This window comes from Gorilla gorilla, chromosome 18 (genome assembly GCF_029281585.2).
Source record: "Gorilla gorilla gorilla isolate KB3781 chromosome 18, NHGRI_mGorGor1-v2.1_pri, whole genome shotgun sequence".
Lineage (NCBI taxonomy): Eukaryota > Metazoa > Chordata > Mammalia > Primates > Hominidae > Gorilla > Gorilla gorilla.
In genome coordinates this window covers 33,175,129-33,193,742 of record NC_073242.2, presented here as the reverse complement: position 1 = coordinate 33,193,742, position 18,614 = coordinate 33,175,129, and the positions used below count along the sequence as shown (strand labels likewise).

The window sequence follows — 18,614 nt, the reverse complement described above, 5'->3', positions numbered from 1 at the left end:
AATTTTTAATTTCCTTCTTAATTTCTTCATTGACCCACTGGCCATTCAGGAGCATATTGTTTTAATTTCCATGAATTGGTATAGTTTCCAAAATTCTTGTTATTGATTTCTAGTTTTATTCCATGTGGTCATAGAAAATACCTGATATAATTTCAACTTTTTAAAATTTCTTAAGACTTGTTTTATGGCCTAACATATGGCCTATCCTTGAGAATGATCCATGTGCTGAGGAGAAGAATGTATATTCTGCAGCTCTTGGATAAAATGTTCTGTAAATATCTGTTAGGTCCATTTGGCCAATTGTACAGATAAGTCTGATGTTTCTTTGTCAATTTTCTGCTGGGATGATCTGTCCAATGCTGAAAGTGGGATGTTGAAGTCTCCAGTTATTATTGTACTGGGGCTTATCTCTCTCTTTAGCTCTAGTAATATTTGTTTTATATATCTGGGTGCTTCACTGCTGAGTGCATATATATTTAAAATTGTTATATCCTCTGGCTGAATTGACCCTTTTATCATTATATAGTGACCGTCTTTGTCTCTTTTTTTTTTTTTCCTCTTGAAACCAGTTTTGTCTGATATAGGTATAGTTACTCCTGCTCTTTTTGGGTTTCCATTGTCAAGGAACATCTTTTCCCATCTTTTTATTTTCAGTCTATGTGTGTCTTTATAGATGAAGTGGGTTTCTTGGAGGCAACAGATCTTTGAGTCGTTTTAAAAAATTCATTCAGCCATTCTGTGTCTTTTCATTGGAGACTTTAGTTCATTTACATTAAATATTATTTTTAAGGATTTATCCTGCCATTTTGTTATTTGTTTTCTGATTGTCTGGTGGTCTTCTCTTCCTTCCTTCTTTCCTTCCTTCATGTCTTCCTTTTAGTGAAAGTGTTTTTCTCTGGTGGTATGTTTAAATTTCTTCATTTTTATTTTTTGTGTATTAGCTGTATATTCTTTGTCTTATAATGTCTTATAACTCATTATTTTAAACTGATGACAACACTGATTGCATGAACAAACTAAGAAGCAAAGAGAAAACTAATAAAAAAATCTACACTTTAACTTCATTCCCTCATTTTTAAACTTTTTGTTGTTTCTATTTATATCTTATTATACGGTCTATGTCTGGAAAAGTTTTCATTATTTTTTATTGGCTCATCTTTTAGCCTTTCTACTCGAGATATGAATAGTTTATACACCATGATTACAGTGTTATAATATCCTGTGTTTTCTTTGTACTTACCAGTGAGTTTTGTATCTTCAGATGATTTCTTATTGCTCATTAATGTCCTTTTCTTTCAGATTGAAGAAATCCCTTTAGCATTTCTTGTAGGACAGGTCTGGTGTTGATGAAATCCCTCAGCTTTCGTTTGACTGGGAAAGTCTGCATTTCTTTTTCATGTTTGAAGGATATTTTTCTATCCTGGGATAAAAGTTATTTTCCTTCAGCACTTTAAATATGTCATGCCATTCTCTCCTGGCCTGTAAGGTTTCCATTGAAAAGTCTGCTGCCAGACATTTTTCTCTTGCTGCTTCTAGGATCCTGTCTTTATCCTTGACCTTTGGAGGTTTGATTATTAAATGTCTTGAGGTAGTCTTATTAGGGCTAAATCTCCTTGCTGTCCTATAATCTTCTTGTAATTGAATATTCATGTCTTTCAGGTTTGGGAAGCTCTTCGTTATTATCCCTTTGGATAAACTTTCTACCATTATCTTTCTCTACTTCTTCTTTAAGGCCAATAACAGATTTGCCCTTTTGAAGCTGTTTTCTAGATCCTGTAGGTGTACTTCGTTGTTTTTTAATTCTTATTTCTTTTTTCTCCTCTGACTGTGTATTTTCCAATAGCCTATCTTCAAGCTCACTAATTCTTTCTTCTGCTCAATCAATTCTGATGTTAAGACACTCCAATGCATTCTTCAATATGTCAATTGCATTCTTCAATTCCAGAATTTCTGCTTGATTCTTTTAAACTGTTTAAATCTCTGTTAAATTTATCTGATAGAATTCTGAATTACTTCTCTGTGTTGTCTTGAATTTCACCGAGTTTCCTCAAAATAGCTATTTTGAATTCTCTGTCTGAAAGGTCACATATCTCCATCTCTTCAGGATTGGTCCCTGGTGCCTTATTTAGTTTGTTTGGTGAGATTATGTTTTCCTGGATGGTCTTCATGCTTGTAGATGTCTGTTGGTGTCTGGACATTAAAGAGTTAGGTATTTATTATAGCCTTTGTAGTCTGGGCTTGTTTGTCCCCATCCTTCTTGGGAAGGCTTTCCAGGTATTCAAAGGGACTTGGGTGTTGTAAGCTAAGTTTTTGTTCACTGTAGACATATTTTCATTAGGGGGCACTCCAAGCCCAGTAACACTGTGGCTCATGCGGACTCATAGAGGTACCACCTTGGTGGTCTTGGATAAGATCCAAAATTCTCTGGATTACCATGCATAGATTCTTACTCTTTTCCCTTACTTTCTCCAAACAAATGGAATCTCTCTCTCTCTCTCTCTCTCTCTCTCTCTCTCTCTCTCTGTTGAGCTATCTGAAGCTGGGAGAGGAGTGACACAAGCACCTCTGTGTCCACTGCCACTGAGATTGTGCTGAATCAGACCTGAAGTCAGCTCACTGCTCAGTTTCACCCAAGGCCCATGGTAACCACTGCCTGGCTACCACCTATGTTCACTCAAGGCCCTAGGGTTCTACAATCAGCAGGTGACAAAGCCAGCCAGGCTGATGTTCTTCCCTTCAGGGCAATGAGCTCCCCTGCAGCCCCACGCAGCCCCAGAGATGCCAGGAGCCAAGGACTAGAGTCAGAAACCTTAGGAATCTACCTGGTGTTCTATTCTACTTTGGCTGAGCTGGCACCTAAGCCATAAGACAAAATCCCTCCCACTCTTTCCTTACTTTCCTCAAGCAGAGGACTCTCTCCCCATGGCCACCACCACCCCAGGCCCATGATGGGTCCTGCCTGGCTACCACCAGTGTTCACTCAAGTCCAAGGGCTCTCCAGTCAGCTTGCGGTGAATGTTGCCAGGCCTGGGACTCACCCTTCAGAGCAGTGGGCTTCCCTCTGGCCCAGGGCAGGGAAGTGCCAGAAGTGCCATCCAAGAGCCAACGCCTGGAATCAGGGACCCCAAGAGCCCACCTGGTGCTCCACCACACTGTGGCCAAGCTGGTACCTAAGCTCCAAGACAAAGTCCCCTTTATGCTTCCCTTTCCTTTTCTGTAGCAGGAGGAGTCTCTTCTCATAGCCACAACAGCTGGGAATGTGCTGGGTCACATCTCAAGCCAGCCTGTCTCTGAGTCTTACCCAAGGCCCACAGTGAGTACTGCCTGGCTACCACTGCTGCTTATTCAGAACCCAAGGGCTCCTTAGTCTAGAAGTGATAAATCCTGCCAGGACTGGGTCCCTCCCTTCATAGCACTGGGTTCCCTTCTGGCCTACGGTGTGTTTAGAAATGTTATTCAGGAACTAGGACCTGGAATGGCGGCCTACTGTAGCTAAGCTGGTATCCAAGTTGCAAGACAAAGCCTGTTTTTTATTCTTCTCTCTCCTCTCCTCAAGTGAAAGGAAGGCATCTCTCCCAGAGCTGCAAGCTGCACTGCCTGGAGTTGGGGGACGGTTGGTGCAAGCACTCCCTTAGCTGCCCTACCTGGTGTCTCACTAAGTCGTGTGCCCTTCAAGTCCACTGGTTCCAAGCCCAGCACAGCACCAGCACTTGTGCAGAAATTGCAGTCCTTGTGGCCTAGACTGCCTTTTAAGTTTATTTAGGACCCCAGAGCACTTTAGCCCATGGTGACAAGGCTGGCTGGAATTCAGGTTCTGACTGCTGGGATGGATGACTCCCCTCTGGCTAGGGCTGGTCTAAATGCTCCCTCCATTGTCTCTGGCTGATTTCTCCCCCATGTTGCTTTCCGCTGTGACAGGGCAGCACTGGGTTCCGATGCGAGGTCCTGCAATCACTGTGCTGTCCCACTCCCAGTGCACAGATTCTCTGTGCCACGCAGCCACTGCTGGGGGAAGGAGGAAGGGTGGCATTGGCAATTCAAGACTGTCTTTCCTACCCTCTTCAGTGCTTCTTTCCTTAATGTAATGTTAAAACCAGGTACTGTGATTGCTCAGCTGATTTTTGGTTCTTATGAAGATGCTGTTTGGTGTGCATAGGTGTTCAGTTTGGCAGGACAATTGGTGGAGGCTTCTGTTTGGCCAGCTTCCTCTGCCTCCTCTCCTCCACAAGTTTTCAGTATTACTCTAAACAGTACTTTTATCAACATTCTTGTGCCTAGTCTTATGACTTATACAAGTGTGTGCAAACATTTCTCTTAAGTATGTACCTAGAAAGGAAATTACTGGGTTGGATGGTTTATGTATGTTCAACTTCAGGGTAGAGGGCCAAACTGTTTTCTGAAGTGCTTGCCCTTACACTCAGGTCAGTAATGTCTATGAGAACTGACAGATCCACATTCTCTCCCAACACTTGATATTATCAGACCTTTTAATTTTTGCTGATCAGTTGTGCATAATATAGTACCTCATTATGGTCCTGATTTGCATTTTCACCTTCAGTGCCAAGCATCTCTTTTACTGGATTGGCCACATGTCTCCTTTCTTTTTCTGAGCTGTATCTGTTTATGGTTTTTGCCCATTTTTCTACAGCTGTTTGTGCTTTTCTTTTTTATTCTTTCATTTCTCAGCTCCTAGAACTGATATGCTTTTCTTATTAAAAGGAGTACTGAATATGTTCTCAATGCTAATCCTTTGTTTATTTCTTTTCACTTTCTTTAAGGTATCTTTTGATGAACAAAAGTTCTTAATATAGCAAAATGTATCACTCTTTTATAATTAATCTTTTTTGTTTAAGATATCGTTTGATAAATTGTTTAATAAGTCCATTCTACTATAATATCTAAAATATTTAACTGTATCTTATACTGTTTTTAAAGTTGATTTTATTTATTTATGATGTCATGGAAGAGCTAAAATTTTATCTTTTTCCATGTCTATCATATACCAAATTTCCACTTTATATACAGTCTGTTCATGGGCTTAATTCTCTTCTATTGATGAATGTATTTCTCTCTGCACCAATACACTTACTACAGCTTTATTAATAATTCTGATGGCCAGGCGCGGTGGCTCATGCCTGTAATCCCAGAACTTTGGGAGGCCAAGGCTGGCGGATCATGAGGTAAGGAGATCAAGACCATCATGGCTAACACGGTGAAACCCCATCTCTACTAAAAAAAAAAAAAAACACACACACACACACAAAATTAGCCAGGCACGGTGGCGGGCGCCTGTAGTCCCAGCTACTCGGGAGGCTGAGGCAGGAGAATGGCGTGAACCTGGGAGGTGGAGCTTGCAGTGAGCCAAGATAGCGCCACTGCAGTCCGGCCTGGGCAAAAGAGTGAGACTCTGTCTCAAAAAAAAAAAAATAATAATAATAATAATAATTCTGATATGTGGTAGGGCCAGACCTGTCTCTACTCTTTCTCTTCAGAAGTGTCCTACTAATTCTTGGCCCTTTACTGTTCCAAATAAATTTTAGAATTATCTTATCAAGTTCCATAAAATCTCTTTTGGGATTTTAACTGCAATTATCTTTAAAGCTCAATCTAGGGAGCATTGACCTATTCCCAATATTTATCCATGAACATATTTCTCTCCATTTATTTAACCTTCTTTACTATCTCTTAATAAAGTTTTATAATTTTCCATGTAGGGATTAGAGATATCTTTTATTAGATTTATTCTAAGATATTTTATATTCTCTAGTACCATTGAAAATTATTCTCTTTAATTATATCTTCTACTCTGCTGTTGGTGTAGTAAATGCAATGGAATTTTTCACTTTAATGCCACAAGGAGCCTAGTTAAATCTCATTTATAATGCCTTAACTGTGGCTTCTTTTGGCTTTTCTGTACGATTATCCTGTTACCTGAAAATTATGACTGTTTTATTTCTTCCCTTCCTATTCCTATGCCTCTAATTTCTTTTTGTTGTCTTATTACACTGTAGAACTTCCAATACAATGTTGGGTAGATGGGATGACAGTAAACACCCTTGTCTGTTTTCTGATTTATAAAAGAATATTTCCAATCTTTTTGGATCTGGGATTCCAATCCTAGCTTTCCATATTCCTCATAACTTATAACCTTGTGTTTCTTTTATTTCTTTCTATATTTTGCTTATTTAAAGATAATTTTTAATTAGAGCTTATTTATTTAAATTTAAATAAATTAGAAAATATTCTGAAAATATTTATAAATATACATAATTTAAAAATATAAGCAGTTACAATCATAGTAGTAATGTCAAACAAATGATACTAAATCAACTTTTATTTGCTCCTCATCATTTTTTCCCTAATATGTAGGGCAGTTTGATAAGATGCTTTGGGTTAGGTTACCAGAATAGTCCCAGGGTTACACAACATTAGAGCTAGAAGAAGCTTTAGAGATAACGTTGAGGAACCTAAAGCCTATTCATTCAACAAATATTAACCAAGAACCAACTTTGTGCTAGGTATTGTATTAGACCCTAACAACATGGTACAGAGTAAGTCAGACAAGATCTAAGCTTTCCTAGAGTTACTTTCTCATCAGGGGAGAGAACAAGGAGACAAGCAGGATTGTTTGTACAGATTGTTTTAAGCACAGTGAAGAAAATAGGATGATGTAAAAGAGAAAGAAAAACTGCAAAAGCCATTTTCCTCAGGCCTCTTTTATTCTTGTTTGCCTTCCTGAAAGTGATGCTGAATAATACAGCAGCCTACAACCAGTCCACCCTTCCATTTTGAGAAACCAAGTTGCGGGTGGCGGGGGCACAGGGAACAGACGCCTCACACAACTGGTTAAGTCACTGTCTGGGTATGTCTGCCAAAGCCAGCAGCCCAGACCCCACACCAAAGCTACAGGAACATGAGGGAAAAGAGCTGACGTTCTCTGTCTGAATACGCAAGGGTGGATAAGCTCTGTGATCCGGTGGCATCTGGCACAACCTCACTGATCACCTCCTCTGCACCAGAATCTTATGCTGGGTGCCAGGGCTACCCAAGATGAAACAGTTAATGGTCCCACCCTCAGTACTATGGGGAACATACTGATGCTTTCAAAGCAACATGGACATACCATGATCAGAGTTCACTGAGAACAGAGAGGGGATTATTTAAGTCTTGGGAGTCAGGGGAGGCTCCCTGGAAGAAGCAATGCCTAATGTAACAGTTTATACTGCCATCAACAGCAGAGAGCCAGAGAGCTGGTGGGGAGCTAGAGAGTTAGCTCTGAGGTTAAGAATACAAACTCTGGGCTCACACAGCCTAAGTTAGTATCTTTTTGTTTTTTTGAGACGGAGTTTCGCTCTTTCATCCAGGCTGGAGTGCAGTGGCACGATCTCGGCTCACTGCAACCTCCACCTTCCGGTTTCAAGCAATTCTCCTGCCTCAGCCTCCCGAACAGCTGGGATTACAGGCCCGCGCCACCACTTCCGGCAAATTTTTGTATTTTTAGTAGGGATGAGGTTTCACCATGTTGGCCAGGCTGGTCTTGAACTCCTGACCTCGTGATCTGCCCGCCTAAGCCTCCCAAAGTGCTGGGATTATAGGCATGAGCCACCACGCCCAGCCCAGTTCGTATCTTAAATTCCCCACCCAACCAAAGCATGTGTGTTGTCATTTGTAAAATGGGGATAGTAGTACAGAGAACCTAAGTTTATTAGGAAAACAAAATAAAATGATCTGTGTAGAGCACTTACTTAGTTCTTGGTGAATTCATCGCCTGATCAACTCACAGAAAATCAATGTGCAGAAATCCAGTTTGCCAAATGACCTATATACTGAATTTGCCAAAGTTACTGAGTAGCTTTCACTGGGATATTCAAGTTGGTTTCTGACTGTGAGATATACTTTCCTGGGTACTAACTAAAAACAATTGATAATGCAATCATTGGCAAATGGATCTTATAAAATGATACTTTTAAAAATGTGACAAAGTCGGAATAAGCCTAAAATGAAGGGTTTTTTCATATGAAGTGCTGTATTTACCAAGCAAAATTTTAGACTTTCGTGTCAGATTTTCTTCAGTTTCTTCTAAATTCTTTTGTGATACTTTTGAATGTCTTTTTCTATCCTTCAAACTATAAACATTTATAATAATCTTTTGCCAGTTCCTTTAATGACATATCAGGCTTAAATTTAAATGCATCAAATTTAAAATTGAATTTAGTTGGAATTCAGTGTTAAACGTGTTAAATTTTAATGCAAAATGTCCCAAAGAAATCTGAAATTGTAAATTTAAAACCACACTAAAAATATCAGGACTAACTGAAATAATCCTTTCCTGAAAAATGCTGAAATTCTGGTTTCTAACAAGGATAATTTGGAATACATGAGTGACAGAAAATTAATTTCATCAGAATGAATTATTATAATGAATCATATTATTAGTACTTTATATCTGACATGCATTAACCATAAATAGGAATTTTAAAAGAAGCAATCAATAAAATCAACTTAAAAGCCTCTTAAGTTGCATAAACACCAAATGAGTGAACAAAGATCATGATCAGAACATTAAATTAGCAATTACTAGCTGGAGGTGATGGCTCACGCCTGTAATCCCAGCACTTTGGGAGGCCAGGGCAGGTGGATCCCTTGAGACCAGGAGTTCGAGACCAGCCTGGCCAACATGGCAAAATCCTGTCTTGACTAAAAATACAAGAAAATTAGCTGGGCGTGGTTGCACATGCCTGAAATCCCAGCTACTCAGGAGGCTGAGGCATGGGAGAATCACTTGAACCTGCCAGGTGGAGGTTGCAGTGAGCCAAGATCACACCACTGCACTCCAGCCTGGGTGACAGAGTGAGACTTTGTCTCAAAAAAAAAAAAAAAAGCAATTATTTTTAAAAATCAATGTAAACCATTTTACAATGTAGATAATGAGTATGCAGACATTTGCTGTAAAATTTTTCAGTATGTCTAAAAATTGTAAATATGTTGGAGGAAAAAAGTTAACGTAAATCAAAAATTTTCTATAAGAAAGGCTAAAAATACATTCTTATTACCAATAACCAAAACTCGACATTTCCTGTAAAGTTGTTAAACTTTCTAGTGAAAGCTACTAAAACTTTTGGCTTTAGAGAATAGGCAAACTGGGTAATTTTGGCCAATGGTTCATTCTGGAAAACTAATTCGATAAATTGGCTTTCAACAAATTAATTTCTGTCAGATTAATCCAGAGCTCAAAGAAGAGAATGCTCTCCTGGCAGAAGGAACTATGAAAGTAGACGTGGGAAGGAGGAAGCAACAGAATCCCAGGAACAGTGCCCAGCAACCCAGAGAGGAAAGAGAATACAGAGGTTCGGCAGGACCCAGGTCCTGGTGGGAATTATAGCCATAGCAGGCTTTTATAATACTGATTAGGGCCAGGTGCGGTGGCTCACAACTGTAACCCCAGCACTTTGGGAGGCTGAGGTGGGTGGACTGCTTGAGCCCAGTAGTTTGAGATCAGCCTGGGCAACACAGCAAAACCATATCTCTACTAAAAATGCAGAAGTTAGCCAGGTGTGGTGGTGGACACCTCTAATCCCAGCTACTCAGGAAGCTGAGGCAGGAGAATTGCTTGAACCTGGGAGACGGAGGTTGTAGTGAGCCGAGACTGCGCCACTGCACTCCAGCCTGGGTGACAGAGCAAGACTCCATCTCAAAAAATAATAATAATAAATTATATATATATATATACACACACACATGCACACACACACCACACACACACACACACATATATATACACACACACACACACACACACTAATTAGTTGTATTGTGGGTTTTTTTCCTGATTATAAACATAACATGAACTCATCAAATTTGGACTATGGAGAAGAACATAGAAAAGAAAATAAAAACCATAAACCCATCACTCAGACTTTTTTCTTTACATATTAATATGCCAGAATCTTCAGACATTACTGATTCTCCAGAAAGGTTGCAACCAACAATATGATGACCAGTGGCATGCGACTATCCAATGTCCCTGACCCTAGCCATGGATATGACTACCTTTCTTGACCCAGGAATACCATTTACCAGTGCTGACCATTACCCTAAAAAAAAAAAAAAATGAACTTCTGTTAAAGAAATTATAGTTTGAATTTTGTGCAATTATTTAAAAATCTGGGTAGGAAAAAATATATAGAGAGAATTTTACCAGCTAGAGATATTTCTAGCACTTCAATGTGTATCCCAGACTTTTTCCTTTTCTTTCTTTCTTTTTTTTTTTTTTTTTTTTTTTGAGACAGAATCTCACTCTGTCACCCAGACTGGAGTGCAGAGGTGCAATCTTGGCTCACTGCAACCTCCACCTTTCGGGTTCAAACGATTCTTGTGCCTCAGCCTCCTAAGTAGCTGGGATTACAGGCATGCGCCACCACACCCGGCTAATTTTTGTATTTTTAGTAAAGACGGGGTTTCACCATGTTGCCCAGGCTGGTCTCGAACTCCTGGCCTCAAGCAATCTGCCTGCCTAGGCCTCCCAAAGTGCTGGGATTACAGGCATGAGCCACCACGCCTGGCCTCCTAGATATTTTTCTGTCTTTACTTGCATGGATATCGTATTTTATTTAAAATGGAATCTTCTCGTATATATGCCACATATAAGTTTTTTGCCTAACATTGTATACAATTTGTCAATGTCATAAATGTTCTGCATCATCATTTTTGAGTGGTACAGAGTATTTCGCTGTGTGAGTGACGTCTAAACTCTGCGTCAAATGTGCATCACAGCCACCAATCAGAATGGATGCTGGCCAGAGCTCCCATACACTCATATCAGCTGTGGATTTTATGAAACCAGCACTATATTGTTGACCCTTATATTGTTTCTGATTGTTCCCCAATAGAAGCAATGATGAAATGGGCATCTTTCACACTAAACCTCTGTGCACATCCATGATCATTTTCTCAGGATAAATTTTAACAAGTGGGAATTCCTAAGGAAAAGATAAGACCATGTTTTAAGTTTTTGGTATATACAGGTTTTATCAACCTGTATATTTGGAAAGGTTTTATCAACTTATGTTCACATTAGCAGGATATGAGACCCCACTTTTCTACACCTTCACTTGGAAAGTATCACTGTGCCTTTTATCATCAATATGCTAAATTCAAGTGCCATTTCACTATTTTGATTTGTCACTCTTTTTAAAATTATTGTTACTTTTTTTGGAGGCAAGGTCTCGTTCTGTCATCCAGGCTGGAGTGCAGTGACGTGATCATAGCTCACTGCAAACTCAACCTCCAGGGCTCAAGTGATCCTCCCATCACAGCCTCCTGAGTAACTGAGCTACAGGTGCGTGCCACCATGCCCAGCTATTTTTTACACTTTTTGTACAGTTGGGGTCCCACTATGTTGCCCAGAATGGTCTCAAGCTCCTGACCTCAAGCCATCCTTCCACCTTGGCCTCCCAAAGTGCTGGGATTACAGGCATGAGCCACCACTCTTGCCTGTATTTCTTCAATTACTGTTGAGATTAGATTTTTCATATGTTGCTTGGCCATTTGTTTGTGTGTTGGAGGGGAAGGGTATGTGTGTGCAAATTGCCCCTTTTATCTATCAAATGTTCTTTCTCTCATTTATTTTTTTATTTTTATTTTTTGTCTTTTTGAGACTGAGTCTCGCTCGGTTGCCCAGGCTGGATTGCAGTGGCCCAATCTCGGCTCACTGCAATCTCCGCCTCCTGGGTTCAAGCGATTCTCACGCCTCAGCCTCCCGAGTAGCTGGGACTACAGGCGTGCGCCACCATGCCTGGCTAATTTTTGTATTTTTGGTAGGACGGGGTTTCACCATGTTGGCCAGGCTGTTCTCATACTCCTGACCTCAAATGAACCACCCCCCTCGGCCTCCCAAAGTGCTGCGATTACAGGTGTGAGCCACCGTGCCCGGCCACTCATTTATTTTTGAGAATTATATCCACTGAGAGTAGTAAGTTGCAACATAAATGTTGCAAATCCTTTTCTAAAGGTCTTTTTTTCTATGCTTTTGCCTTTCAGATTTTAAAAAATGTATATGTTTTTAAATCTTTTGGTATTTAAAAAAATCATTTTGCATTTGAGAATATATAAAATACACCCACATTTTCTTCTGGTATTCTTATTCTTGTTCTGTCTTTTTCATTTAAATCTCTATTCCACTGAAAACTTCTATCAGTATGTGATGTGTGGTATATATCTAACCTTTTTCAAACTGGTGAGCTAGTTATCCAACACCATTTGTTGAAAAGTATTTTATTTACCTTCTGATTTTAATTGGCAGCTGTGTCTTATACTGTATTTGTGTTTACACTTGGATATGTTTCTGTGCTTTTAGTTCTGTTCCTATCTTCGTTTGTTTGCTTGTTTGTTTTTGAGGCAGAGTCTCACTCTGTCTGGAGGCTAAAGTGCAATGCAGTGGTGCGATCTCAGCTCACTGCAACCTCTACCTCCTGGGTTCAAGTGATTTTCCTGCCTCAGCCTCCCGAGTAACTGGGATTACAGGCACCGGCCACCACGCCCGACTAATTTTTAGTAGAGACAGGGTTTCACCATGTTGGCCAGACTGGTCTCGAACTCCTGACCTCAGGTGATCCACCCACCTCGGCCTCCCAATGTGCTCAGGTTACAGGCGTGAGCCACTGTGCCTGGCCCCTATCATGTCATAATAAATTTCAATAATTTGTTGTACAGATGCCTCTCTATTACTGTGTTCTCTGACATTTTTACTGGCTAACTGGCCATCCTCAATTATTTATTCTTCCAGATGAACATATAAGATTCTTTTGGTCAAGTTTCCAAAGAAAATGATGTTTAGATTTTTATTGGAATTATATTACATTCATTTTACTTTGACAATAAGGGGAATCCTTACAATATTAAGCAAATGTGTATTACCATTTGTGGAAGTCTTCTTTCATTTCCTTCAGTAACACATTGTAGTTTGATTCATATAGGTCCTACACATTTCTTGCCAAGTTAATTCAAAGGTATTTGTTGTTGCTGCAAATTGTGACTGAACTTTCTTCCCTCCCCCAGCCCTGGCCATTCTAACTACATCAACTTTTATGGATTTTATAACTTCCCATCTTATAGAACTTTTATTCATGGTAATAGGTTTTCAGCTGATTCTTTTTGAATAGTGTAGGGAGACCATCTACTTCATGCAAAAATAATAATGATAATTTTTTCCTGTGGTCAATATTTACACCTCTTTTTCTATTTCTTGTCTTATAGCATGGGTTCAAGAATTCAGATGCCCATGAGGCCCAGTCAAGCAACATAAATGAGTAACTCGAGCCAAGCGAGGCCTTTACAGGGATCCCAGGCCTTGTCTAAGGGATCGGTGCTTCTGCTCATCCCAGCCAATTTCTGCCCTTTGGGAAACAGGCCTAGTGTTAACAGATGGTCAGATTTTTTTAAAAACGATATGCCAAAGATCAGGTATTTTAAAATGTTGAATATACAGGTATTTTAAATGTTGGAAATAAGTTTGAATTTTTTACGCATCAGGCAAGTCAAATACGGGATATCTGATGGTCATATTCAACCCAGGCTCACAGTATCCTCCACGTTGGCTAGAGGTTCCAGAATTTAAGTATGTATTGGGTTGCAATACTAGGCATTCTTGCCTTATCCTGGTTTAGTCAAAATGCCTCCATTCTTTGCCCAATTAGCTATTTTGGCTCTTGATTTGAAATAAATATATTTTTCAATATTAAGCCTCTGTCTCTCTCCAATTTAAGAGAAGCATTGTATGAAGAGAGAACTTTAAATTCTATTAGCTGATATGATTTTCTTCTTTGATTTCTGAATGTTGTGAATCCATAAATTTTTTAATATTGAACCATCCTTGCCTGTATGACTTGGGGAGTTAAGCTATACTTAGTCAAATTATATTACTTTAAATGTAGAGTTGTATTCTGTTTTCTTATTTTTTTCTTTTATTTTTTTGCTGTTGAAGAGTTTGACAATATATCAATTTTCTTAATGTTTTAAGGGTTACAAAATAGGAGAAAATATTTTTTAAGTCAAAACTGATCTATTGCCTCTTTAACTCATGACCACCCTTGTCCTCTACTTTTCTTGGCAAAATATGTGACATGCTGCTTAGAGGGAAGGGAGAGGTCATAAGATTTCACCAGATTTACCCAGACATACTTGTAGGTCAGTAGATGATTATTTGGCTTCTCTTTTGCTGGGGCAAAGGTTAAAACTGGATTGTTCTCAATAAATAAATAAATATTGGGTTTTTTGAAGAGACTGAGGAAAGATGGGGAAGGAACTTGGAGGAAGGGACAGGGATGTCTACTAGTTTCTGCTCGGGTTTGTAATGTGGTTCCATTCTCTGATGTCCCCACAAAGTTATTAATCCATCATCTTCAGTGTGCTGTAGAGGTGGATCTCTTCTTCTTCTTTTTTTTGAGATGGAGTCTTGCCTTGTCACCCAGGCTGGAGTGCAGTGGCTCAATCTCAGCTCACTGCAACCTCCACCTCCCGGGTTCAAGTGATTTTCCTGCCTCAGCCTCCTGAGTAGCTGGGATTACAGGCATGCACTACCACGCCAGGCTAATTTTTATATTTTTATTACACACAGGGTGTCACCATGTTGGCCAGACTGGTCTTGAACTCCTGACATCAGGCGATCCACCTGCCTCGGCCTCCCAAAGTGCTGGGATTACAGGTATGAGCTACTGCGCCCAGCCACAAGGTGGATCTCTTTTGTAATGTGACAACCTGCTAAGCAGCAGCCCTTTAGACCAGTCCAGGGCAGCTTCTGCCTTTGCTTTAATGGTCTCTGTTCCTCCTTTGGCCATGATCCTCCCCAGCAGGTGAGGAATCTGCAGGGCCAAGGAGACAGACCCTGCAAGTAGGTTCAGGCCTGTTTAGGTGGAAATTATGGGGTCTGGGTGCTGTGACCCTGTGCCTTTGCCTTCTAGACCATATTCTAGATACCCAAGTCCCCAGAATTCTCTACCTAAATGGTCTTAGTCCGCTTTCGGGGCCTCTTTCCTGGGTCCATCCTCCCAAGAGTAGACCACACTGCTGGTCAGTGTACTCCTAAGCCTGAGGAGTGACAAAAGATGACTGATTGCGTGGGGTGTGGTCAAAGCATGGACACTGGGCTGGAGTGCCTATACCTATTCTCATAAGGCCTGTCCTGACGCAGGATGGAAATGGGGGCTATAGGGAAAGGGCACTCAACTCTCTTTGTGTCACTAGATAATAGCTCAGAACTCTGAGGAACCTGGGAGAATTCTAAATTCAAATGTGGCTCGCCACATGGTTATGAAGGCATGCTTGCCAGGTAGAGATAAGAAAGATTGGCCAGGCACAGTGGCTCATGCCTATAATCCCAGCACTTTGGGAGGCCAAGGTGGGTGGATCACAAGGTCAGGAGTTTGAGACCAGCCTGGCCAACATGGTGAAACCCTGTCTCTACTAAAAATACAAAAATTAGCTGGGCATGGTGGTAGGCGCCTATAATCCCAGCTACTCGGAAGCCTGAGGCAGGAGAATCATTTGAACCTCGGAGGCAGACATTGCTGTGAGCCGAGATTGCGCCACTGCACTCCAGCCTGGGCAACAGGGTGAGACTCCATCTCAAAACAAAAAAACAAAAACAAAAAATATAGTTGTCAGCTTACTCACAGTTTTGAAAGACTTTGGCCATACTGTATATGGGCCCCCCTTTATATTCTTGCCCAAAGCCTACCAAAGGCTTGGGGAAAACCTGTTACAGAGTAAATCCTCTAGGTGGGCATGAGACCATCTGTGGGAGACCCACAGTAGGAAGCAATATTGAGACTTTTGTATCCATTTCCCAGCTGGAAGATACAGCCCATATATTCTTTTCCTTTACAAAGTGATTGAAATCACCAAAGCAATAGAAAAATACTTGCATCTCTATCTCCATTAGTTTCTTAGGCCTGCCATAACAACGTACCACAAGCTGGCTTACTTAAAACAACAGAAATGTATTCTGTCACAGTTCTGGAGGCCAGACTGTGAAATCAAGGTCTAGGCTCTAGGCCGGCATACTTCCCTGCCTCTTCCTACCTCCTGGTGGGTCCTTGCAATCCTTGGCATTCTTTGACTTGTGGCTGCATCATTCCGGTCTTTGCTTCCGTCTTCACATGTCCTTCTTTGTGTGAATCTCTGTGTGTCCTCTCCTATTATTTCCTTTTAAAATTTTTCTTTTTAGGAACAGAGTCTCATTCTGTCACCCAGGCTGGAATGCAGTAGTGCAATCATAGCTCACTACAATCTCAAACTCCAAGGCCCAAGCAATCCTCCTGCCTCAGCCTCCCAAGTAACTAGGACCACAGGTGCACACCACAACTGGCTGATTATTTTTTGTAGAAGTGGGTGGTCTCACTATGTTGCCCAGGCTGGTCTTGAACTCCTGGGCTCAAGTGATCCTCCTGCCTGGGTCTCCCAAAGTGCTTGATTACAGGCATGAGCCACAACACTTGGCCCCTTTCCTTTTCTTTGTTTCTTTCTCTCTTTCTCTCTTTCCTCCCTCCCTCCCTCCCTCCCTCCCTCTCTCTCTCTTTCTTTCTTTGACAGAGTCTCACTCTGTTGCCCAGCCTGCAGTGCAGTGGTGCAATTTCAGCTCACTGCAACCTCCACCTCCTGGTTCAAGTGATTCTCCTACCTCAGCCTCTTGAGTAGCTGGGACTAGGACTACAGGCACACACCACCATACCCGGCTAATTTTTTTTTTTTTTTTTTTTTTTTTTTGAGATGGAGTCTTGCTCTGTCGCCCAGGCTGGAGTGCAGTGGCACGATTTCGGCTCACTGCAAGCTTCGCCTCCCAGGTTCACGCCATTCTCCTGCCTCAGCCTCCCGAGTACCTGGGACTACAGGTGCCCGCCACCACGCCTGGCTAATTTTTTGTATTTTTACAAAAATGTTAAATATGTTAGCCAGGATGGTATCGATCTCCTGACCTCGTGATCCACCTGCCTCGGCCTCCCAAAGTGCTGGGATTACAGGCGTGAGCCACTGCGCCTGGCCTAATTTTTGTATTTTTTAGTAGAGACGGAGTTTCACCATATTGGCCAGGCTGGTCTTGAACTCCTGACCTTGTGATCCGCCCACCTCAGCCTCCCAAAGTACTGGGATTACAGGCATGGGCCACCGCGCCCGGACTCCTTTTCTTACAAGGATACTAGTCATTGGATTGAGGACCCACCTTAACTCAGTATAATCTCATCTTAATAATTACATCTGCAAAGACAATATTTCCAAATAAGGTCATGTTCTGAGGTTCTGGGTGGACATGCATTTTGTGGGGACACTATTCAACACAGTACACTATCCCTAAATAATGTGACTATTGCTCATGTTCTTCTCTTTCTCTCTCTCTCCCCGACCCCAACCCTCAGTATTTGGTTATTGGAGTTGGCTTCATTTTGTAAAATTAATTGAGACACTTTAAAATTTTTTGAAACTCTGGAACCAATTAAATCCTATAGAAATCACCTCTTAATGTTTGGCAGAATTTACCAACCCATCCCTCATCCCCCAAATCATCTGAGCCAGTATGTCTCATCAAAGTAGCAAGGAGTTCTTTTATCAGTTTTTTCCATGACTCGTTGTCTAGTCGGATTTTTCTATGTCCTGTTGAGCAGATTTTATTGTCTTATTTTGGTCCATATTTTATTAGCAGGAATTTAAACACAGTATGCTTTTAACTTTCATCTTCTTCCAAATCTATGTTTCTAGTCTTGCTTTAATTCTAGCGTTATTTATTTGTATTTTCTTTCTTTCTCATGTAACCTTGCCAGAGGTTTGTCTCTTTTATTGGTCTTTTAAAAGAGCTAGCTTTTTTATTTATTTTGATCAATCCTATTGTTTTCTGTTTTCTAATTTGCTTATGTCTGCTTTTATCTTTTACTTTTTCCTTCTGCTGTCCTTTGATTTATTTTATTAGTTTTGGTCTCTGTGTTATAGTTTATTGCTCAGGGTTTTTTTTTTTATTTTATTTAATAACAGAACCATTTAAGCTTTGTCTTTTCTCCAATGAGTGGCCAGAGAGACGGATATACAGAAATAACATTGTAGTTAGGAGAGAGGACCTAGAAATAGAAAAGATCAAAAACGCATTTCTCTACTGGGGACCTGGCTATGCATCTTAAATGCCAGTTCTTCAGATAATGCTACCACAAGCATCATCTCTTTTGTACGGTTGCTTCCTGCTGATTCTTTAACTAGAGAGCCAAGGCAGTTTCTAGCGAAGGACTGAACTTCATCTTTCTAGCAACGATGGAAAGTGAGACCCTTCCCCACTCATCCCACTTCCAGAATCAATTTAGTCTTATCTGGGGGACCCTGGGGCCTAAGTGGCTCTTGTTTGGAATTGCATCGGCCAGCCTGGGAATGCTATGGCTGTAAATGAAGGACAATCTTATGCACTGAGTGCGTTTCTAACACACTGTCACGAGAAACAACCCCTACCTGCAACCATAACCTCCTCAGCCATCTCTTCTCTCCTCTTGGCTGTGGTGAGATTGATATAAGGACTTACTAAAGAGCATTAAGGGCTGGACGCGAGGGCTCACGCCTGTAATCCCAGCACTTTAGGAGGCTGA

At 40.9% G+C, this 18,614-nt stretch overlaps 1 long non-coding RNA gene across 1 annotated transcript in view; it reads left to right on the top strand.

The window, feature by feature from the left end:
• LOC134757502 (uncharacterized) overlaps nucleotides 1–18,614 on the top strand; it is a 41,641-nt gene that overhangs the window by 10,249 nt on the left and 12,778 nt on the right. Inside the window, exon 3 of the long non-coding RNA XR_010131538.1 lies at nucleotides 14,615–14,701. This is a non-coding gene — a long non-coding RNA (uncharacterized lncRNA). The remainder of the gene's footprint in view (nucleotides 1–14,614; nucleotides 14,702–18,614) is intronic.